The 24,821-nt window shown below is 44.6% G+C and overlaps 1 pseudogene; it reads left to right on the top strand.

Moving 5' to 3' along the window:
- Positions 1-14,031: 14,031 nt before the first annotated feature.
- Positions 14,032-14,138, top strand: LOC147711154 (U2 spliceosomal RNA; annotated as a pseudogene).
- Positions 14,139-24,821: the final 10,683 nt, after the last annotated feature.

The raw sequence follows: 24,821 nt of genomic DNA, 5'->3' as shown, positions 1-24,821 counted from the left end.
TCCTCTAGTTCAGAAAAAGCAGAGAAAACTTTGGAGTTTTTCACAAAAGCAGTCTTTGTTGTAGTATGAGGCAAGTGCGACATCGACTTGAGCCGGCCCATACAGCGCAAGCTAGAATACAACAGTCACGAAGTAAGCGCTATATGTGCAGAGGAGAAAGTGATGCCACAGAGAGGGCAAAGATCGATGCAAAGAGAGTTCCCTGAGTGAAGAAGAGACCACCAGTGTCTCTGAATAAGGCCACTTGTTAGCGTTGTTGAGCAGGAAACGTAGGCAAGGCGTCTTGCAGTATGCAGAATAAATATAAAAAAGTGTAAAACATAGCACAGCCTTAAGCAAGCAGAGCCATTAATGAGCGTAAAGCTAGGAGTGAGCGTATCAAAGCAAGCATAGGGAGCCCCAAAACGGAAAAGCTGTGGCACCCTCAGGCTGAGACATGCGCAGCTGACTTAATAATATGAAAAGATAAAAAGACCAAAGGGCGTCCCCAACAATGAAGAATAGGGCATCCAGCCGCATCCAAGAGGCACGAAAAGGTCTACTGGCAGCCACCAGCGCTCCTAAAGTTACCAAAGATTCAACTGAAGGTGCGAGGCAAAAGCGCACTGTAATACCAGAGGACGAAGTAGTTATTTACCTAATCCTCAGGAAGGTCATATCCAGCGCTAGGCAGTGGTAGATGAGGAAAAAACACCTTCGATTAGCAAAAGAACTCATATCTCATAATACAGAGTAAATGTGGAGAGCACTTGAAGTGCCACAAAATGGCGGTCAGGAATGTTGAGGAGGCGGCAACAGATCATAACGGTCCTGAGGCGGGAGAAGAGTGTGGAAGCTGCATGAAGCGGTAAAGGGGGAGAGTCTCAGAAAACCAAATTATGTCTGGGCAGCAAAGAGACTTCGTCATAGGTAGAGTTCCGTATGCCAGTTGAGAGGGTAAACTGTGCCCGACATCTTAAAATGGCGGCCGCGGCCGTAACTGAGGCGGAACAACTTACTGCGGCAAAGTTCTTACTCCCAGAGCTGTGAAACTCAGTTTAGATGTCGCAAAGGCATCCGGAATACTCCGACGTGGAAATATTTCCTCCAAGCAGGAAAAGACGTTCTGTAAGCGGCACATCTCCTGGAACCACAGCGGAGCCTTACTCGGGCGCTGCCATTACCGTCGGGCGCCAAGCCACTCCCCTTCGGAAGTTAATTATTAGTAGTGCGAAGTAGGGACCTACCATGATTATTAATGCCACAACGCAATAAAAGATTCAGCCAAGGTCTCAATGAAGTATTCCCTTCATCAATCCTTGTTAGCGGACAATGAGCAAGAAGGTTTAACTTAAGAGACAGGTATGTAAAGCATTTAATAACACGAATACATTAAATAAGTAAGACAAAATGCATAATAAAAATCCAATATCAATTTATACAAATAGGCTATATTGCTATGAACAAATAGACTCTAAAGTGATGAAAATCCAATGTAGGGAACCAGAGACAGAGGCAGCAAGAAAACCTCATGGTTCACCAACGACCTCAAACACTCCAAGAAAACCTGCAACACCCTTGAGAAAGCCTGGTGCCGCGACCAGACAGCAGAAAATATGACAGCCCTCAAGGACGCCACCCGCAAACATCACCAGCTGATCCGCACCACCAAAAGGACAAGATTCAAAGAACGACTCGACAATACCCACAACAGCAAGGAACTCTTCAGCATCGTTAAAGAGCTCTCCAACCCCAGCGCCTGCAACAACGACATCACACCCTTGCAAGACCTCTGCGAATCACTCGCCTCGTTCTTCCACCGCAAGATTGCCGACATACACAACCGCTTCGGCGAACAGACCACGCACCCTACCACCGAACCAGCGACCCCATCACCACCTTCTGCACCTGGACCCCGGTCAGCACCGAAGACACCACCCGCATTATGAACACCATCCAATCCGGCTCCCCAACTGACCCCTGTCCACACCACATCTTCATCCAAGCCGACTCCATCATCGCACCCCAACTCCGGGACATCATCAACACTCCTTTGCTTCCGCCACCTTCCCGGAGAGCTGGAAACACGCCGAGCTCAGCGCCCTCCTGAAGAAACCCACTGCGGACCCCACGGACCTCAAGAACTTTCGCCCCATCTCACTCCTCCCTTTTCGGGCCAAAGTAATCGAGAAGACCGTCAAAAAACAACTCTCCACCTTCCTCGAGACTAACGGATCCCTCGACCCCTCGCAGTCTGGCTTCGGAGCAAACCACAGCACCGAAACCTCCCTCATCACAGATACCGACGACATCAGGTCCCCGCTCGACAACGGGGATACAGCTGTCCTTATCCTCCTGGACCTCTCAGCAGCCTTCGACACCGTATGCCACAGCACCCTGATATGGCTCGTCAGCAACTCCGGAATCCAAGGAATGGCCTTGGAATGGATCATCTCGTTCCTCGCCGGAATAACCCAGAGAGTCTGCCTCCCCCCCTTCCGATCCGCGGCCACCGAAGTCATCTGCGGCATTCCTCAAGGATCATCGCTCAGCCCCACCGTCTTCAACATCTACATGAGCCCTCTCACAGCCATCGCACGCCAGTACAAACTTAACATCATCTCCTACGCTGATGACACCCAGCTGATCCTCTCCCTCACCAACGACCCAGCCACTGCCAGAGCCAACCTCCAGGAAGGAATGAAAGACTTTGCAGAATGAATGAAGCTCAGCCGTCTGAAACTGAACTCAGACAAGATGGAAGTCCTCATCCTAGGACCCTCCCCCTCTGCCTGGGACGACTCCTGGTGGCCATCCGTACTGGGCACCGCCCCCAAATCCATGGACCATGCACGCAACCTGGGCTTCATCCTGGACTCATCCCTCATGATGACCAAGCAAGTCAACCATGATGGAGCCCTGGTCAGATACACTAAGTGGGAGGCTTGGGTCAAAATTTTACCTTCGCACTTAAAAACTTTTTCAGAGATCTTTCCTCTTGTCGTCGAGCAAGGAAGTTCGTCAGGTTCAATTTTCATCAGTGTCATCGGCTTGGTTCAGCATGAGGCTTCAGTCAACTCCTGTAAGTCTTGTTGATGGCTGGTGGCCCAGAGCTTTAAGCGGGACGAACCCAAAATCCATGCTGGGTCATGGTTCAACATTGGTGGTTTGACTCTCGTCGACGAGTTGTTCACACAAAAATCTCCAATGTTCTCCAAATTTCTGGAGCTCCTTCCTGAAGGTCCTTTTGGGTTTTCAACATTTTTACAACACACATCCAAGGCTCTAGAAGTTCTAAGTTGGACCTTGGCATGTTGGGACTACATTTCCCACAATGCACCTGGCCAACTCATTAAAAGTCAACTGGAAGCACTCCAGACTGGGGACTTCTTGGTGGAGATGGTACAGGGGAGCTCTGTTAACCAGCTGCTCTCTATGAGTTAATTCCTTATCCTTGTGAATCTAGGCAAAGTTCTTATGGTCGTAGTTCCAGATTGTACCACATGTGCAGTCATTCAGAGTGCAATTATTTGGTGCAGATCAGGGTTTCAGCAGGGCAGTCCTTCTTGTTGTTGTTTCAGGCAGATGATCTGATTTACCATGCAGCTCTTACATATCTATTCAGTGCTCCTGGGCATCAAGCAATGCGATGCAGGGTGCCATCCTCCGATAGGAACACTTCCTCCAAAGTGTGGTATATTCTTCTCCCAGAAAGCAGTATTCTTCCAAAATCCAAAATGTGAACATTCTCTCCTGGAGGGTTAGATCTGGCTAAGCCAACCCACTGGTGTGGCTACGTTTCCCTAATACTCTCCTTCCAGCCCCTTTACTAATCTAAATACTGGGGTTCCTATCCGGCTGGGGGTAAAGGATGTGGGGATGAACATGTGCTGTCCTAAGCTGTCATGCTCCCTTTGAAGACTTGTTTGTCTACTCCGCCCCCATCTTGCCTTGTGCTCTGCAGCTTGCAGTTCTCTTCTCACAGGGAATCTTTTTTCTCTAGTCAAGCCACTTCACACCTCATTAAGGCAGCTTGGCTCAGACTGGCAGAATTTAGACAATCAAGAGAGGGTAGCTGGAAGGCTGGATTTTGGCTTGCAGAAAGAAAGTTCTATTACTTTTTTCTGTGATAGTTGTAAGAAATCTAACGGTGACAAGTTGATGGATTTATTCTAAGTATACGTTGAAACATCTTTTTAGCTCCTTTCTTTCAAAAGTCATTCTTTAATAAAGTATTTCAATGTTAGCCTATTGACCCATTGGGGTACAATGGTGGAAAATGAAACAGGCAGTTTATTCCTCACCAGGGCATATAAAACATGTGCTATTGTTCCCCCTTCTAATAGTTACAAGGCACCCTACCCCTGGGGCACCTAGAGAAGACCTTAGGGGTACCGTATATGCAGAAATAAGGTAGTTTGAGGCTTTGAAAGTACCTTAAATTACTAAGTCAAATTTGCATATAATTTTAATCTAAAGGCTGGTTGAAAGACAGGGATACCACAGCCTTTAAATTGACAGCAGGCAGCACAGTAGTGCACACATAAGTGCATTAAGTCTACCGGGACTTTCAACCTATTATATACTAGGGACTTACAGCTAGGCTTTGCTTACCAATTGTAATTAAACATAATTCCCATATTCCTTAAAATCAGAGCACTGTTCCTGGGTCTGTTAAGCAGAGCCCAGGTCACAGTCAGAGTCAGTTACCATCAGTATCAAACAAAAAATGTGTGTGATCAGGGCAAAGAGAATGATAGTTTTCACATTAGGTTTTTGGAATATTTAGTGCAAAAGAAACTTTTAAAAAGTGAGATTATGTTGCTTGCAAGCCAGACAACATTAAATACGCTTGACAGGTTGTTTCATCCAGTAGCTGTGATTGGCATTCTAGTTAGATGTGAAGTGGTGACCTGCTAGAAGACAATATAGGCACTTCAAAAGTCAAGATGACCACTTAGCTGGTATGAGTCAAATGGGTGTATAGTAACAGATAGCAATTGCAACCCTTTTGGAATGAAGATCCTAAATGGGGATCTGAGTGACACAAACCATTTTATCCAGAAAGCTCTCTTTGAAATGAATATCTGCCCTCTTTGACATTAATATCTGCCCACAGCATGAGATCAAACTATTTCCATATAAAAAAAGAGGGGTTACTGTCTCATTTATATAGGACTGTATCTTGGAAGCCATCAGGAGCTGCTGGAAAGGAAGTCAGATTTGTGCAAATTTCATTGAAGGACCCTGGGAGAGATTTGCAGTAGAGTGAAAAACGGAGTACATAAAAGGGCTGGGTTGTGGTAGAAATTGTGCTACAATGGGACTATGAATTCTGCACTCACTGTCTAGTGCATAAGATAAAGATGATAGCTCACCTACAGCTTCACCCAACATTCCAAGACCTGGAAGAATATTCCTTGATCTGGAAGATCATCTGAAGAAAGCAATAACTCTGCCATACCTGATGAGGGAGAAAGCTAAAAGGCTACAGATCTTCACTTTCATCCAAAGAGTGGAACTGCTACCCAATGCTCATCTTACTGACCTTATATTCACTGTTTCATGGACACCAAAGCAAAAAAAGGCTCCATCCATTAAAGTGAAATGCACTGGATGTTGTGGGAGCCTGGGCTGGGTGGAGATGTAGCGCCATCCTTGATGACCTGGATGCTGAGGAGGTTCTAGAAGTAACTTTTCTGGCATCACAAAATATTGAGATTTAATCATTTTTCTCACCTCTGGAGGATTGTTACAAGTCAGCAAAGCTCTCAAAGTAAGGCATGATGAAGCTAATTAGGGTTCACCCATGTATCCAGCTAATAGCTTTTTAGTCTAGTATTTGAGGGTCCAGAAGAGTATTAAACCTGATGGATATTTTCTTGCCTACAGTCTCCTGCCTTGCCCTGAGGAAGAAAAACAAGATTCAAACAATTGATCGGATATAGAACTTAGGTTCTGGGCAAGACGAATAATCCATCCCAGCTGTGAAGTGCCTAATCAGATTGTGTTTATGAAATTGGTAGAGGAATCTTCTCAAAAAGGAAAGACCACATTTCTGACTGTACGGATTATCTGAGGAGACTTGTTTCAGTGGAGCATTGTGAGGAGGTCTAGGCTCTTCCCATGCTGCATGAGATTTGGCTTGACTTCTTCGCCAACCAACGAAGAGGGTATGTTAGTGGGTAGAGTGCTTCTAAAAAGTGTGTTTGAAAGTTGATGTTACAAGAGGATTATTGAAGGTGCAACAGTGTCAGTAGGAACTATGTTGTTATGTAGTTAACCTTTATTGGCACTGTTGGTGAGGGAACAGAGATGTGGTGCAAGTTTGTCTAAAGTCGTCTGAAAATAGCAACAAAGAGTGACAACAACCTCAGACCAAAACATGGACTTTGACTACAAAGAAGTGTATTGATAATGTGCCTAACAATTAAATATCCACTGAAGGACAGACATACTGTGCGAAAAAGCCTTAATAAGGCTCGATGTTTAGGTTCTAATAGCAAATTAACAAAACGTGTCACCTGACAAAAGTTGATTGCAAAACAAGGTCAGGGCAAAATTTTTATTACACTGGTGTAATTTGCGTAACTTTTGCAAGTTCACAATATGCTTGTTTTGCAAAATCCTGAAAATTATGCCAACATGCCACTTTGCGCAATTATGCACCATTCGTGGTAAACAAATCACAGTGAAACAGAGAACGCATGAGAGCAACAGACCACAAGAGGCTCATTTTCAATGCTTCATGCACCAAAAATTGCTGCAAGGACTCATTTTGCACTAAATTGTCGCACAAAGTGATGATTTCCAATCCAGCGTTATTTTGATGAAATTCCCCGTAATTACGTGAAAGCAAATTATGTGAATTTTGCAGACGCCTAAATAAAAGCAGAAGAGCTGGAAGCCACCAATTCAAATTTTCTGTTATTTCACTGTTATGACAAAGCATACATAAAACTGCAATAATAATGGCCCTAAATAACCCCATTACAAAACAATGAGCAAATAACGAACCGATCTTTTGGAGCAAATGTCTCTCTTTAAATGTTAAACATTGGCATTCGTTGACTTAGCTAGGATGTGTGAAAGGCTACACCTGCAGACAATCTTCAAGCGGCTCACTGGTTAGAGCAGGCAGACCCTGAAGCAGAGGTCAGACCCGGGACCAGGGTTCAATTCCCGACGCGGCAGGGTGTTGAGCTCAAATGCCCACGGACTCGATAATTCTCGCTTCGGTGCCTGACCTAATCATGGGTTCACACTCTGCAACTCTGGGCATTAAGCTTGCTTAATCTCCACAACGGCCCCCCGCGGCGGGATGCCTGGCTTTCACCTTGGAGATGCCCTGTAGGGGCTATCTAACAGGGAAAAACCAGGATGGGTTCCCAAGGCAAGCACGGAGATACCCCTTCGGGGGTCGATTCTGGCGCTATATAAGAAACATAATAATAATAATAATAATGATGTCTGACTTACACCAGGGTGTAGTGTCCTGCAAGGACACAGTCTAGTTGTTTTCTTGTGACCTCACACTGTGCACCCACCCACCACAGACGTCACTGGGTCAGGTGAAGCTGAGAATAAAAGAACCCGAGCGCACGTGCTCGTGGCCAGAAGTTACAACCCCTAACTGGGTCCAGTATCATCCTTTACTCCACCATGCGGGCCTAGGGCCCCATCACAACATTGGCGACGAGGCGGTAACGCGATGCCACGCGTGCCAGCGAAAAGAAATTCGTAGGGGGAAAAGGAGGAGAATGCTGCCCGTGCCATGAGCACTCCCCTGCAGCAAGCGACAATTACAGGAGGTCCGGGCTGAAAACACGAAGAAGGAGGTGACCGGGAGCTCACCCCGCACCTCCTGTGCCCAGCATGTGTGCCCCCCCTGCGTGGGGCAAAGAGAGCGCCAAGCGGTGCCCGCCTGTATCTACCGCAACGGAGTGCCCTGGAAAGCAGAGACCCCTGCGGAGCCCACCCGCGAGGTTGAACAAGGCCCGTAGGCCGGTGGTGAGCCCAGGCGGTACACTGCCTGGGGGGCCGCGCAAGCCTGAAGCGACCCCCCTTGTGACATTTCGTAAGCGGTGCCCACCCGCATGGTCGTGGCGCCCTGCCGGGCGCGAGAAAGCCGACAGCAAACACACAGCAAAAGCAGCGCCAGCGGAGCCCACCCGCGACCTGCCTGCAGCGTCTCCGGTCCCCCCCCCCAGCAGCGCAGCATAGATGTCGCAAGGCTGCCGCTGCGAGGGTGAAAGGACATTAAATGAGAAGTGGAGCGAAGCCCACCCCTCCGTTTGCCCTACAGTGCTGCACGAAACACCCGTGGCACAGGACGCCACTATTGAAACCCCCACCAGGCGGAAGCCAAAAGGAAACGCACCCCGCTAATTCACGCCCGCGAAAAACCAGGAACTCCGCCCACTAGTGCCTGCAACCCGGTCCGGGGAGGTCCGCAGCGTGAAGGGAGCTGCCAGGGCCGACCTAAGCGCCTCAAGCAGGAGAAGAGACGGGGCGGCGAAGAACTGAGAGCCCAACAGCAGCCCCACACTAAACCCCCCACCAGAAAGCTCTGTGGGCAGCCAGCGCCATGAGGTCAGGAGAAAAAGCCCAGTACAACTGATGCCAATCCCCGCTCCCGCGCACCGTGGAGGCAGAGAGACTCCATGAGTAAAGGAGCAGCAAAGCCGTTGCGAGGCTTTTTGTAAACACTGCAGTGACAAAGAGCCCCGATCGTGTGGTCCCAAGTACACACAGTTCCACACAACCGATAATAAATGGATTAAAGGAAAACAGCGCCTACCTGACTGCAACTGCCGGTGCCCGAGGGGAGTCCCAAGAAGGTGTGCCAGCTGGTGGGGGCATTTCACACTAGGGGAAAAGTGCACGAGCCCCGCAGCATCGAAAACCTGCTGAGACTCCTGAGGTCAGAAACAAAGCAACACTGCCACCCAGTGGCCATACGACCGCATGTCAGTCAGGAGCATGACAGCCTGTTTGAATGCACAGGACAGAAAAGGGGGCACCGGTGACACGAAAGCAGATGGCAAGACATGGACAGGCAGGCCATGAGGTGAACTGACCACTGCAGCCCTGCAGTATAGCCCCAAGCGTGCCAAAGGAAGGTAGACTCCCAGCAGAGGAGGGCAAGCTGGAAAGCGCTCAACCAAACAAAGCGCAGCGCCACGCCAGCACCACAGGGCACACACTGTAACGCCAGACGGGCGCAGGAACGCCACATAGCGACAAAGAAGCCCGGCCAAAGGCACAGCACAATACAGGGCAGCAACGCAAGCCAAAGACTGTAACCACCATGGTCACTGCACGGTGATGTAAGGAATCACAGACCCTTGAGCACACTGAGAGACGCCAACGAAGGAGAGCGCAGGAACACGCCAGAAGCACAGAAACACAGCCATGCCTAAATGACGCCACGTCAGTACGCAACCTCCTGAGGACAAAAGGAGACGGCGCAGGAACGCGCCAGCAACGCAGAAACACGCCACGAAGTGCTAGAATGCGACAGGAGTGCAAGAACTCCACACCCGCACGACAAGACCGCACAGCACTGTGCCGGAACGTGCCAAGAGCGCCAAGGATCAAGAGCGCCAGAGTGACGCTGCACAGCGACACGCCAACGCCACGGGACAGCGCACAAAGGTCCCCAAGAAAGACAGCGATATCTCGCAGCAACCAGAGCGCCATCGTCAGCACGCATGGCAGCATGCACCAGAGATGCACCAGGAGCGGTGACGCAACCCTCCTCCGTGCAGACAAAGTGCGCCAATGCCAAAACACCGTGACGCGCCCAACAAGCCGACCCGCCAATGGTCGCACTAAGCAAGAAGTTCGACCACCAAGACAGTTCACGAACATGGACCAGCGAACTTCGACAACCACAGTTGAACATTCTGAGTCAAGAGGGAAGATTGCGACGACCGGTCCAGTCAGAAGAGAAGATCACAGTGTCGGAGAGCCATGCCTAAACCAGAGAGAAACAGGTGGAGTGCACGCTGCCTGGAGAAGACTGGTTGGGAAGAGCAAGACAGTACGGTGACCAGACCGCGTCCCGAGATGGAACAGGGAGAAGAAGGGCGCGGCGCCACAAAGAAAGGGAAGAAGACAAGAAGCCAATTCGCCAGAGAATTGCAGAAGTGCCGTCGAAGAAGAAACCCGATGACCAAGGAAGGGTTCCCTGATGAAAAGTAAAAGAAGTGATCAAGTAGAGGGAAGATACGACGGCAGGTCTAGTCATCAAGCCAAGTGAAGACAGTGTCCCACCGCATGGACAGGACCAGGGGAGATACATGTAGAGGGCCCGCTACATGGAGAAGCCTGGTTAGAAAGAGCAAGCAAGAAAAAGGATTGGACCGCGTCGAGAAAGAGGAAGTAGAGGAAGAATGGAGTAACACAACATCACTCCACAATGGGAAGAGAGAGAGAGAACCACACTCTGCACACAGGAACATCGGTGCTGTCCAAGGAGCATCGCAACAGTCAGCACACAGGAACATTGGTGCTGTCCAAGGAACATTGCAACATCCGTGTGGATCCCAGTAATCCCGACAACTCGCACCTGAGGAGACCAACCACTGAAGAAAGGTATGGGTGCCCCGTGAACCTGAAGCTTGCCGAAGCAGAGCATACCCGAGCACTAGACAATCCACCCTTGTGGACTACACAAGACTCGACTGTGGCCATGCCCGAAGTTCCGCAGCGACCCGCACAGCCCACACGATTAAGTGGCAGTCAATGGGACAAGGGCCTCGGCCGCATGTCCTGTGAGAGAGGAATCCGGATGGGAGAGGTGCAGTAGCGGCAGCTCCACGACAGGCAACAGGAAGCACGAAGGCCCCAGGTAAACACCTGGCAACGAGAAACGGTCTGATGAAGACACTGAACCCATGTCCTAATGGCAAGACCATCCTGGCGGATGACATCAACAACCCCGAGGACATCATGAGAGACTTGGCGGTGAGTCCGTTGGCAGTTCCTCAGCGATGCCTTTGCGCGGCTCATGCGAAGCCCCGCGCGGTCCACCGGGTCCCATCGTGTCCAGCAAGAGGGTCCTCCCAGCGACTCTAGTGAGAGAAGAGTCCAAGCAGGAGAGGCCAATCTTCGAGGCTCCAGTGAGAGAGGAGTCGGACAAGAAAGGCAAGTCGGACGTTACTTGGCCGGCAGGAGGTGTGAAAGCATCAAGATCAGCAAATCCAAAGAAAGACCTCTTGTGCCGCAGTCGTCTCCAACAACCAACAAGCGTTGTCATTCACCGGACTCGGAACACCGGCGAGACCCCTCAAAGGTCAATCCTATTCTGCTCCAGATACCCCAAGTATTGAACAGTGTACATAAGCGCAGCAAGACAAGGATGATCTGAAGTACACCGTTGAGGTGAAGCTCATCTGACTGGATTTGTAATCCTGGAACTTTTCAACATTCTCCCAGCCGATCGCCTGAAGAAGATCTGTTGGGGTTGTAAATTGTTTTATTCTGTTCTCTTGCAGGTTGGACATTTTGTTTTCTCTTCCTTAAACTTTGGGAGGGATGTAGTGTCCTGCAAGGACACAGTCTAGTTGTTTTCTTGTGACCTCACACTGTGCACCCACCCACCACAGACGTCACTGGGTCAGGTGACGCTGAGAATAAAAGAACCCGAGCGCACGTGGTCGTGGCCAGAAGTTACCACCCCTAACTGGGGTCCTGTATCATCCTTTACTCCACCATGCGGACCTAGGGCCCCATCACAACACAGGGCTACCGTGGCCTTTTTGCATTCACTCTAATACAGTGAAAAGTGGGGTAATGCAAATACCATGTTTAAGACTGAATTCCAATCTCAATTCAGAAAAAAGTAACTATGATTGCGAAGACGTACTATCCTCTTGTCCTCTTGAGCAATATATTTTGACAGTTTTCAACAAACTGATGAATTATCCATGCAATAATTTATGAAACCGTATACCATTCTCTAATCAAAACCACTGATTTATGCTACAGTTGTGTAACTGGCAATATATTATTTTTTAAGACTAAATATTTGAACGGATTTGAAAGCAAATAGTTTGAACAGTGTGATGTACGTACAATAAACCATAATGAGACAGATCCAAGACCTGTAATTCAATGTTTTTTTTCTTTTTGGTTACCCTTTTTCTCCATTGGCATTTTATTTCACTTTTATTTGTTTTACAGCCCGCTTACTGCTTCCCTATCTGTCTTTGTCTCTTTACATCTTTCGATGCGTGTTTTGCCTCTGAGCGGTTTCATCTCTGCCGTTGTTCGGGAGAGTGCTATCGAACCTTAATATTCGCAGCCTGATGTGCACCATGTGAAAGATCTCTGTTAATTTTTTTTACTAGCTTGCTGAACTGAAATGTTCCCGGCGTGATCACTAAATGACTAAATGAATCCCCATGTATTTTGCATTTCAATGGCATAAGAGGCACTCAGCCAGCATCCGAACCCTAGCAACTGTTTTTCTCTATTCTCAGTAAGCCATTTTTAATTTCGAAACTATATAAAATTGCAACAGTGACATTGATATTTGTCCAGACATAAAGAAAAGCAGCAACATCTTTAAAACACATAAAGCAAGAGGAAAATATTGTCATGGCGGGAATGCCACACTAGAACACTGTATTTTGGAAACAAGGAGCATTCTGTACATTGTTGATCGCAGTGACAACAGTTCAGATATAACCAGGGTCACTGGAATTATGCGAATGTGCGTCGATTTTTGCATAATTATAGATTTGCCAGATTGTTCACATAACCCATCATCTGCTGCATAATCTGCAGATTTTAACCCCAAAAAGTTGTTCTAGCTTTAACCCTTTCTATGCTGATGACGGAACCGCTCCGTCATCAGCTGCGGTGGCGCTGTGCTGATGACGGAGCGGTTCCGTCATGGCCCTGCCGCCGCGCCTGTGCGGTGCTGATTTCGCGCCTGCGTGGCTTGTTCTATTGAGCGGGCGGGGCCATGACAGAACCGCTCCGTCATGAGCACAGCCCAACCGCGGCTGATGACGGAGCGGCTCCGTCACTAGCATGTGGCCGCCGCGCGGCCGCCCCACCCCCTTAGCGCTGCAGCGGAATAGCCGCCGCAGCGATGCGGTTAACAGTTCAAAAGTTGCTAAGAACGCAGTGACACGTTGCCCCGCAGTGGAGGGTCCTTCACTAAGGTTGACTGATCACCTTTCTGTAGAATATTGTTCAGCCGTGGTCCATGCAGGTAACAGCGGTGAGGAGGTAGGGCGGTGTAAGAGGGGATTCCGAGGGACAATGGCGAGGACAATTTAAAAATAATACTTTTTCCCTCAGCATTGTCCCTCGCAATCTCCCGTTACACAGCCCCACCGCTGTTACCTGCGCAGACCGCGGCTGAACTTGTTATATTTAGGTGTTAAACACTTACTAATGAGGTGCAACTAATGCCAGACAGGACTAACAAGTTTAAAAATGACAAAATAATAAAGTAAAACTATCACAAAATGTCTACAATTTGCCTTCTCTTGCAGCATAATTTACTCCACTCTGCACATATTTTTTCCCTCCCGTCCTGCATAATTCCAGCGGCCTTAGATATAACACGTGGCAGAAAATGATACCTAATTGACTTCGGTAAAATATAGGAATTGGGAGAACACAACAATAAATATTTGGGCTCATTGGGTGATATTGTGCCACTTAGAAATATAACATAACCTGTATTTGTAAAACGCACGTTCACCACTACGAGTATCTTGGAGCTGAATAACAGATGTTTGTTGTTACCCAACTCAATGGTACTCATTTTATCGACCTCAGATGGATGAAATGCTGAGCGGTCCCACCAGGATTTGAACCTGTGATCATGAGGTCGAACACAGGCGCCTGCAGTAGACGCATTAGTCCACTGAGCCACCAGACCCAGCCTATATAACACCTTTTCTGTCGTCAAAGGTGTAAACATAAAGTACCTTCAGCTAAAAGGCACTCATAGGAGAGGGGATGAGCAAAGAACGGGACAAAATGTCAATCAAGCACATTTATTCTGAAGGTGTACTTGTGTAGGTTATCGCTTCTCGGCCTTTTGGCTGACATCAAGTGTAGTATCTGTTCTTATCAGTTTAATGTACTTGTGTAGGTTAAAAAAAATGGGGCATACATTATAATCAGCCAATAGGATATACTTCAGCAGAGAAAGACCTAAGGGCTCTGATTTGGATTGAGAAGAAGCAAAAGAAACTCTCATTTACACCATGGCTACATTAAAAGAGGAGCTATTTGGTTCTGCTGGTTAAAAAATCAGGGATCCTGAACAATATAAATGAAATGGATTCTAAATTGTTGGAACCTTATAAGTATGCACATATCCATCGTAACAGCTTATCTGGAAATAAGTAAAGTCATTCAACTTGATGTATTCATACGTGTGTACAGTTATAAAAGTTAACTGCTACTAAGTCCAACTTTCTTTGAATTGCCATAATGATTGGGTTATATTTATAGATCATAAGAACATGACACATCTAATAAGGACAATAGAAGGAACAAATCTCCCACCCTCGCCTTTTTAGACATACATTTGCCTGATGAAAGGTAATGCAGTGGATAGGGCACCCACCTCCCTCCAGGTCATTACAAGCACTATCTCGATCCTGGGATAGCTAAATGCATTCTGGGTTTTTTAGTTTTGGTTTGCTTTCATTGCCCAGCGTGAAGATGAGTGTGTGCGTGGGTCTCTGATTGTGAGATGGGTTAAATGAGTCACCAAGTGGCTATGTGAGTGGATACATGCGTCCCTGAGTTGGGCTATGATTGGGTGCATGGTTGTATGAGTGGGTCTGTGAGTGTGTGTGGGAATCTGTGAGTGGGTGCATACGTGTCTGAGAGGGTGTGTGAGTAAGTGAATGGGTCTCTGAGTGGGACTGTGAGTGGGTACATGAGTCTCTGAGTGGGTCTGTAAATGGGTGTGTGGGTCTCTGAGTGGGACTATGAGTGAGAGCATAAGTGTCTGAGTGAGACTGGGAGTGGGTGTTTGTATCTCTGAGTGGATCTGTGACCTTCTTCTTGTGTCTTTGAGTGTTTATGAGTGAATGCATTAGTGTCTGAATGAGTCTGTGAATGCATTTGTTCTTATTTTCTCATCAATATTCAAAAATTCATCATGCACAGGTGACCACACAGATGGTTGTGGCAAATACACGAATATCACGCATGGACAACAAAATCAGTTTTTCCTCATATTGTACACATCCTTAAAGACCCATATATTCCTCTCATGGGATCAGGGCAGAAACAAATCTGACCCATTATGGCACTTTCTGCCATTCCATTTGAGCCCTGGGGGCTGTTCCGATAAAGTATAATGGCGGCAGCAACTCTCAGCTCAGGTTGCAGCTAAACAATCACAGCATCGTGAAATTTTTGTGAATTATTTGAAGGATTTCCTTCTAATTTCTCAACAACTTCAGAACGGATTTACACCAAATAACTGAGAGCATGATCTGCACAACCACATCTACCTTTGTGCTAAATTCGGTGTAATTTTTGGTTTGGGCTGTAGTCATGTTCAAAACTAATACAATATTAACTACCCCTTAACACTACCTTTTTCTCACCCCTAAAAACCTCTAACTGAAGCTTCACAATACCTTTCTGTGAAGCCTAAAAACCCTTTACTATCCCTTATTAGTATTATTACCAGAACCTTAAACATCTCCTTCTACTATGTAAAACAATTCTTCTCTGAGCCCTAAAACCCCTTACTACCCCTAAATACTACTCATCTCTGACACCAAAAAACAACATACTATCCTTAATGCTACCCTTGCATGAACCTTAAAATCACTTTCTATCTCTCGATGCTACCCGCCCTGAACCCTAAATACAAATTAATACCCATAAATGCCATCATTCTGGAACCCTAAAACTCCCTTACTGCCACTAAGCACCACCCATCCATGAACCCTAAAAACCCCTCACTACCTCTTACTTTCCGTAAAAACTAAGCATGAGCGGAAAATTTGTTCCTCTCGCGGATTTCGCGGATTTTCGGTAAATTCGAATCCGCGAGATTCGCGAATTTCCCGCAAAATCCGCGAACGAAAATCCGCGAATGGAACGGATTGGGTCAAAAGTTCAAGCTGACTTTTGTAACTCTTTTAGAATAGCACCAGCAAGCTGCCAGAGTCATTCTAAAATAGTTACAAAAGTCAGCTTCAACAGGAAGCTCTAATAGATAAAGTAAAGTAGGTGCTGCTCAAATTCAGTTACACAATCATGAATCACCCCAAACTTGGGGTGATTAATGATTGTGTAACTTAATTTGACCTTCAACTGGAGCACCTGCTTTACTTTATCTATTAGTGCTTTCTGTTGAAGCTATTTCTAGCTATTTTAAAATGGCGCTGGCAGCTTGCCGGCGCCATTCTAAGTGGGGCTGAGGGCAGAAGGGCACAAAAGTGGGACAGAGGGCAGAAGGGGACAAAAAATGAGTGGGGCAGAGGGCAGAAGGGCACAGAAACAAGTGTTACAGAGGGCAGATGGGCATAAAAAACAAGAGGGTGGCAGTGATTAAGCAGGCAAAAAAAAAACCCCGCGAAATTGCAAAGCGCCTCGCGAACACCCGCGAACACGCAAAGCGCCTCGCCAACACCCGCGAACACGCAAAAATAAAAAAAACAGCAAATTCGTGCGAATTCGCAAATTTTGCGGATGGCCAATTCGCAAATCCGCAAATTCGCGAATTGCCAATTTGCAAAATTCGCCCATGCTTACTAAAAACTACCTGTTCTTGAATAGTAAAACCCTCCTACTAGCCCATGCACCCTGAAAAGCCTCTACCTTTAAAAATGAGTTGTAAATTGAATATGTTTTAACTTACCTCAATGTAGCCAAATGATTTATAAAATCCTGTAATGTGTGCTAAAAGATGCATTGTAAGGGTGCAATACTGGTTTGGGTTCTTGAGATCAGACACCTGGTGGCCATCATAAAGTCTTTCAAAGTAGTCTGCAAATGAGGAAGGCTTCCCAACCGACAGAAACCGAAGGCCCGAATGGAGTTTGGAAAACAGAGATCGCCATAGCCACCACCTCATAGATGGCCAGCAAGTATTGTTAATTCTCTCTTTTATCACTCAACTCTTATATGCTCCTCTGCGATCCCCACAGAATCAATTGGGCCCCATCAATAACCAAGTTCTTTAACTCCAAGCTGGTAGAAACCAGCTTCCAGAGCAATGAGGCTCTTTTGGTGAAGGATAAATCATTCTCCTGTGCAATATTTTTGCTTCTAAATCATGTGTAGAGTATTACTATATTACACTTCGTTGTGGATATATGTGATTGCCTTAATGGCTGCCATATCGTGCCTGATGAAGAGACATATTTCATGTTGAGTTACAATAGGACTTAGCCTCCTCTTTTTTAAGGAGGTGAAGAAATAGTAATTTTCTAACTATCAATTGTTATAATGCCATGCACTCTAGGGACCACCTCAGGAAAGGTTCATACTTAGTTCCATCAGAGAAAGGCCAGACAGGCTTCCAGGCTGAATCACTCATCTGGTCACCCAAAATATGGCTGTGGCCAACAGAAAAAAATAATCAGTGAGGGAAAAGGATTTTTCAGATTCAGAGTAGGTGGTATAAACACCCTTACCTCATACTATACTAAGTTTGACATGCATTAAATAAACTTAATGAGGTTTTCCAGACAGAAAGAGAGAGAGGGAGATGGACCTCTGTGTGTTCATTTCCTGTTTCCATCAGGAACCCAGGTCATCATGTATAGTTAATTGAAAATCATCCTGTATTACTTTGAGGTTCTGAAGAATTTCTGCCAATATGTTTTTCAATACATACAGGGTCTCCTGCGAAGATGAAAAGGAGAAACTCAATACACACAGGGTCTCCTGTGAAGATGGGGAGGAGAATTTCAATACACACAGGAGCTGCTGTGAAGATGTGGAGGAACATACATTTTAACAGTGTCCACAGATGGTCATTAACTCTACAAATCACATAGATCTTTTGACCCAATGCAGGTTTGAAGAATTGGTCAATTTGTGTGCTTGTAAAATGTTTCATAATAGATGTAAAAAAAGGAATTCATGTTAAGTCGCAAAATGTTTAAATGTATCAGAGTAGAGAAGATTGGGGGGTATAACCAGGGCATAGGTATGAAGGATCTTTACTTCACAGTGCAGGACACACAAGCTACAAAGAACCCCAGTCTGCAGATGGCACTTGATTGGTGAATGCACTCTGTTCTCCATAACTCAAATAAGCATTATAAAGTCTATAGCAATGATGGAACAATCAGAGGGGGAAGACATTAACTCAATCCTACCAGCAAGTGCAATTGGAGATGTGTAGCCTCGACCAGGATGTTTATAGAGAAGGGGTGACAACATGGGAATTGGTCATACTGAGGGTCAAGAACAGTAACCCCAGTAAGGAAGGCACAGGGTGGGTAGTAGCCATATTGGGTCTAGGGTAATGGGCAGCAAGGTATTAAGTCACAATATTGAAATGCAAATGTCAACTTACACTAATATCATGTTTTAAATATCGTGACCACAGAAATATCGACAGCAAGAAAATTTAAGGTAAGAAATAATAAATTGAAAAGTATAGAATCAATATTATAATTTACAAAAATATACCTGTTTAAAAATTTTTGTTTTTGTTAGTTTTATGTATTTTAGTATATATTTCAAATGTATGTGAAGTATTATTTTTGTACAAGTATTTGTTTTTTTTTAATATATGTGTTACATTTGTAATAGTTATTAATTTTATTTTAATTAAATTTAGCATTTTTTAGTTTCAAAGCAGGTTGTGGGTTTATAGGGGAATAGGGTGAGAAGTAATTTAATTATAATAAATTAATGAATATGTTGTATTTATTAATATTTATTTAATTGAGATTTTATATTGTTAATTGTTTTTTAAAATTTTGAGAGTAAATTGTAGGTGCATGTTGTGGGGTTCATAGGGGTAAAGGCTGGGAAGTACCTTATCCTTAATTAATTAACAATTATTTGTTAATTAATATTAATTAATTGACAATTAAATATAAACATTTTGTAGTAATTGTAATTGTAGGTTGTGGGGATTTTAGGGGTAGATGGTGGGAAGTATTTATTTTTAATTAATTTATAATCATTTGATAAATAATCTTATTTAGTTAATTGATCATTAATTAGAATAATTGTTTAATTTTTTTGTGTTTTGATTTTGGGCTTTTAGGGGTGAAGGGTGGTGAGTAAATTGAGTGTAATTACTTTAATATAGTAAATGTTATCCCTCCGCTATCCAACACTTTCCCTACTGTTTCACTCAGTGAAATAGGAACAGTAATTTTTACCCCTCCGCTCTCCAACAGTTTCCCTACTGTTACACTCATTGGAGTAGGATTGGTCATTTTTACCCCTTTGATATCCAAACCTTTCCCTGATTTTGCACTGACTGGAGTGGGAGAAGCAAGGTTAAAGATTTTTAAATAATTTAATGTTTTAATCTTATAATAGAATGTTTTTTTAAATAGATTTTATATTATTGATCTATGTTTATACATATATATATATATATGTTAAATTTGTATATAATTTTAAATTATGAAATACACTAAAAATATGTGTGTATTAATTGTTTTAAAGTAAATACATATATATATATATATTAGGGAAGGCACTTGCTCTTTCACTTTGCCCATTAAATATGCACTGCTGACACCTTATCTGGCGTGATGGCTATGATGATTTAACATCTTGATATTTAAACTTACGGAGTGGAGGTCTGCGCCCACTTGAACTGCTACTAGGAGCAGTCGGGACTTTGCTTGTCCATATATTAATTATTATATATGTGGTTTCAACTTTTTTAAATTAAGTTTATTTGTTAAAATGCATATTGCATCTAATAACTTTTTTAATTAAATTTATTCTTTAATATATTTGTCTCCAAAACAACTATTTGCATTTTAATGTGGGAAAAACTGAGATCCTGTGCTGCTCAGTGGGGAAGGTTCCATATTCATTACCAACTGGGTTTTGGCCACTACAGCTGACAGCCCCCCCTGATCCCGGCAAAGGCAGTCCGTAACCTAGGAATCAGTTTTCATTGCAAATTTAGCCTGCAGTCCCAAATAAATCAGACAGTTGGGAACTGTTTTGCTCTGATGAGAGTGCTTTGCAGAATTCTCCCAATGCTTCTAAACCGACCAGGCCGCTGATAGAAAGGAGTAATATTCTCAGCCGACTGGATTATTGTAATACCCTGCTACTGGAATTCCCTAAATATTTTATGGGGAAACTCCAGAGAATTCAGTCTATGGCAGCCAAACTGGCCAGTGTTCACCATCTCAGGCCCTGGCTGAGCTCCATTGGCTCCCGGTAGCGCAGAGGGTGCAATTTAAATCAACGTGTTTAGCTTTCAAAGCTCTGCATGTCATTGGACCCATGCCTTTGCAGAGCAGATTTGAATGGTATGCCCCCCTGAGCAATCTTCTTTCTTCCTCAGCCAAATTGGCGAGACGGCCTAAGTACAGAAGGGTTTGGTCTGGCAGGAGAGCCTTCAGCATCGCAGCAGCCTTGATGTGGAACAAACTCCCAGCTGAACTCAGATAGATAGAAGACCTGTTGCTATTAAGAAAGAGGCTGAAGACCTGGCTTTTTTCCAAGGTGTAGTTTGGGCTTCTCTTCTTGGGCAGCCGTTATCACACTTTAAGATAACTGATCTCATGTGCTCAAGCTCCAGGATACCCGTAGGGTCACAGTGCACTCTATAAATTCCTTATACAATACGATACAATTTATTAATGTGTATATATATATATTGACATTTGCCAGAGAATAAATTTACTTTAAAGCACAAAACTGGGTCAGTGTCCAACTCTGCGGCAGGTGGCGCTGGAAAAAGAGCGAGCTTGTGTGGCAACTGGTGATACGTGATATATATATATATATATATATATATATATATATATATATATATATATATATATATATATATATATATATATATATATATATATATACATATACAGAATATATTTTGTCCTACTTAATTCATGACATCAATATTTTTTCTGATATTTTTTTACTTACCATTATAAGTATAGGATGTAGATATTCTTCACATCGATATTTTGGTAACAATATTTTTGTATGGGAATATTTTGAGTATCAATATTTCGTCAGTGTACCAGGCAACAATACAGTCACACGTTTGGAAGCAGTGTGGACACGGACACATCGAAGATGTATGTCAAGAATTGTGTCATACTTCCCACATAACAAAATAAGCTAATGGATGGAAAATTAGTTGAGCAGGAAGGAAAGTAAGATCTTTATCAAAAGATTGCCTTTGCATTATATCTGCATTAGTAATACAGTTGAAAATGTATTCTCAGAAAGTAAGCTTTATAGAGTTTAGTTTGATTTTAAAGATGTCTTCAGAAAATGCTCTTGATGATTACATTGTAATTAGAGTACTTTTGATGTTAGCATTGGGTACAGGTCACCCCTCCTTGTTTCTCATTTTCTTAGACTGTGCCAATGGACTATACCGAGGGGTTCAAGTCTTGACTTTTCTGTGTGCTCGAGAGCAATTAGGAAACCACTGCCAGACAGCAGTTTCGTCTAATGATCACACCATTCCACTCATCTCACTCTTCTCTAGCTGCCTATGACAAAAGCAAAAACAAATTCTTTAAAGGAATGCTGTTTAATGCACTGGGCATGTCTTTCAACACAAAATCTGCACCTGCAATCTCGAAGGACTATTTCACCCAGACTGTAATCGAATCTGACAGTCCCTAGATTCAAACCTTCCCACACTAGATGATATATAGTCTTTGTACAGGAGGACAAGTTTGCCACAAAAGAATGAACCCCACAGGATACATAGTCATAAAAAGACCAGGGGGCAGATTTACAATAACTGGCGCATCCCCAGGGATGCGCCAGTTATTGTGCGCCGCAGCTCTGCCACCCATGGTGCGCCGCATTGTAAATGCGGCGCACCATGAGGCAAAAACGGCACAGATGCGTGAAGCATCTGTGACGTAAAGATGATGCACTGCTGGAGTTGCGTCGCAAGCGCGACGCAGCTCCAGCAAGGCCCGGGGGTGCCCTATCTGTCCAATGCTGCGTCAAGCCTTACGCCTGCTTCAAGCAGACGCAGGGTTTTGACGCAGCATTGGCCTAAAAGTGACTGAGGGAAATCTTGTAGATTTCACTCAGCCACTTTTGCGAGGCGCACCTGCCCCAGAACGCCCACCCTGCGCCGGAACGCCCACATGTGGCACAGGGCTTTACAACGTTGCGCATCTGCCTAGATGCGTCACGTTGTAAATGGGTCGCAGGGATGCGCCACGTTTACGCCACCGTTGGGTGACGCAAACGTGGCGCAAGTCCAACACAAATCTGCCCCCAGGTGCTTGGAAGCCTGTCCTGAGGATCTAGGGGCGTTTGGACTGGCCGAAGAAACTTTCCCAGCATATGGTGAAAAGTGAGGCAGACATTTTTTCCACCTCCAGAAGACCAGAACATGGTTCTGAGGCCTGCCCTAAGTGGGCAAGAAAACACGGTTTGTCCCACTCAAATTTGTTTGCCGTACTCAAAACAGGTTGGAGCAGGGTCAGATAAAAAATGTATCTGACTGTCGAAGCTCTGTGTGCAACCATGAAATTCAGCTTTTTACCACTTGGAGATTTTGATACAAAAACTAATTACTTCAGTGGGAGCTCAATGACAATGTTTTCAACATCGAGAGACCCTCACTGGCCACTCTTGGACATGACGCTGTGGGAAGATTTTGTTTTTCAATCAATGACTAACTGCAAAGTTACACACTTTCACCAGGTTTGACCCCTTTTAGTTATCCAATCTCTGCTTTATTGTGATCAACCGGAAGTCATGCTTATGCCTGTTGTTTTTTCAATGCCACTTTAAATTTTCAAGATGCTTTTTGATTTCGAATTTTAAAAACTCATTCATCTGGTTCTCCTTAACCTATTTTTAATGATCTTGACGTATTTCTGCATATAAAGGGGCATATTTACAAGGACATTTTTGAGCGCGAAGCTACCACAAATTTTGCAGAGCCACCCACTTGTATTTCTAGAAAGCAGGGATGTGCTATTTTTACAATATGACATACCCCTGTGTTTTCTCTATTGCAGGCACTAAAACTAGCTGCCAAGCACCAACACAGACACCCTTGCCCCATAGTGCAAGATTACCTGTGATCCAGCGATCAGGGATCAATAATTCTTCAATAAAATAGGCCCATTTAAACTACCTAACAAATCACTTCGTGCTGGGGTTCAGTGTGATGCAGGATTAGACCTAACTTATCAATGTGCCTTACGAGACCTGCATTTCTCTTCATATAATTGTGACGACGGACCTAAAGTTGAAGAGTTGATGGTAATACTTTTTTAGTCATCTATACTACTAAATAATAACGGACTCAGTATATCATTTTATGTATATTTATCGAAGATCATGTAAATTGTAATGCTCATCAAGTACAGTTACATGAATGCAAACCATAAACTGTCACAAAGAGAAATCATAAGCAATGTATAAACTCATATCAATTAACATATGCATTGAAGGAGTGGTAAAATGGGTCTGTTTATTGGAGTATAAAAGCATACCCCCTCAATTCCTAACTTCTTCCGTACTGCTCTACATACCTCTTAGGCAGCTATTACTACTATTAAAATGAGTTCTCTTATAATAGTTATACTCCAACTTTCCAAACAAGAGAGAAGTGTGGCTCAGGGGTTAGAGGCGGCAGACCCGGAAGCTGAGATCGGCCCTGGACCAGGGTTCAATTCCCTGCCACGACGGGGTTTGGGCTCAATAATTCCACGGACTCGATAATTCTCGCTCCGGTGCCTACTCGACTCACGGGTTCACACTCTGCAACTCTGGGCAATAGCTTGCTTAATCTCCACAACGGCCTCTTGCGGCGGGATGCCTGGCTTTCACCTTGTGGATACCCTGCCGGGGTTATCTCACAGGGGAATACCAGGATGGGTTCCCTAAGCAAGCGCTTAGATGCCTGCGATGTGGGCGGTTTGCGCTATATAAATACATTTACATTTACAAGCAGTTTCTTATTTGTGCCCCCAATAACATCTGATATATAGAAGGGTATTCTGCCGTTTAGCAATATCCTCTCAAGTAAGCATTATCCTGATGTTCTGCAAAAATGCATACATAATAATAGGGTGATAAATCTGGTACAGCCCACCCACCTTTCTCTTGGGGTAGTGACATAAAGTGCATTGCTCTCCGTGGTTTCCTTTGGGCCCATAAAAATCTCGTACAACATGACTGTATTTGTTGTAAGCATCCCCTGGATAGTTCTAACAGCACGGACCAAGACTTTAGGTAACATTACCATTTTTAATACATTACACCTCCCCCCCATTGTGAGGTGCAAGCATTCCATTCTGTCTAGTTGGCTCTTTACACTTATGAGAATAGAATTCCAGTTGACTTCTACCGGTTAATTTAAACATGCCCTAATTTTACTACTTAAATAATTTACTTCATTACTCTATGGTCTTGAACACAGGTCTGGTTGCTGCATAATATTTGTGTCTTGGATGCATTATGTTTGTACCCGGAAACTTCTCTGAACCTATGTGCCATTCGTTCAATCTCGGGAATTGCTACTGCCGGGTCCATTGTTACATCCGCTATGTCGTCTGCATATGCTAGCACTCAAATTTGTTCCAATACCCAGCCTACAGATTTATTTCTTGGGCTTCCTTCTAACATGGTCAGAAAAAGATTTATATATAATGCGAATAAAAGTGGAGAGAGCGCGGGCAACC

The sequence above is a fragment of the Lissotriton vulgaris genome, chromosome 5, assembly GCF_964263255.1.
Source record: "Lissotriton vulgaris chromosome 5, aLisVul1.2, whole genome shotgun sequence".
Taxonomy (NCBI): domain Eukaryota; kingdom Metazoa; phylum Chordata; class Amphibia; order Caudata; family Salamandridae; genus Lissotriton; species Lissotriton vulgaris.
The sequence above is the reverse complement of the archived record's forward strand: the minus strand, read 5'-3'. Positions and strand labels throughout refer to the sequence as shown.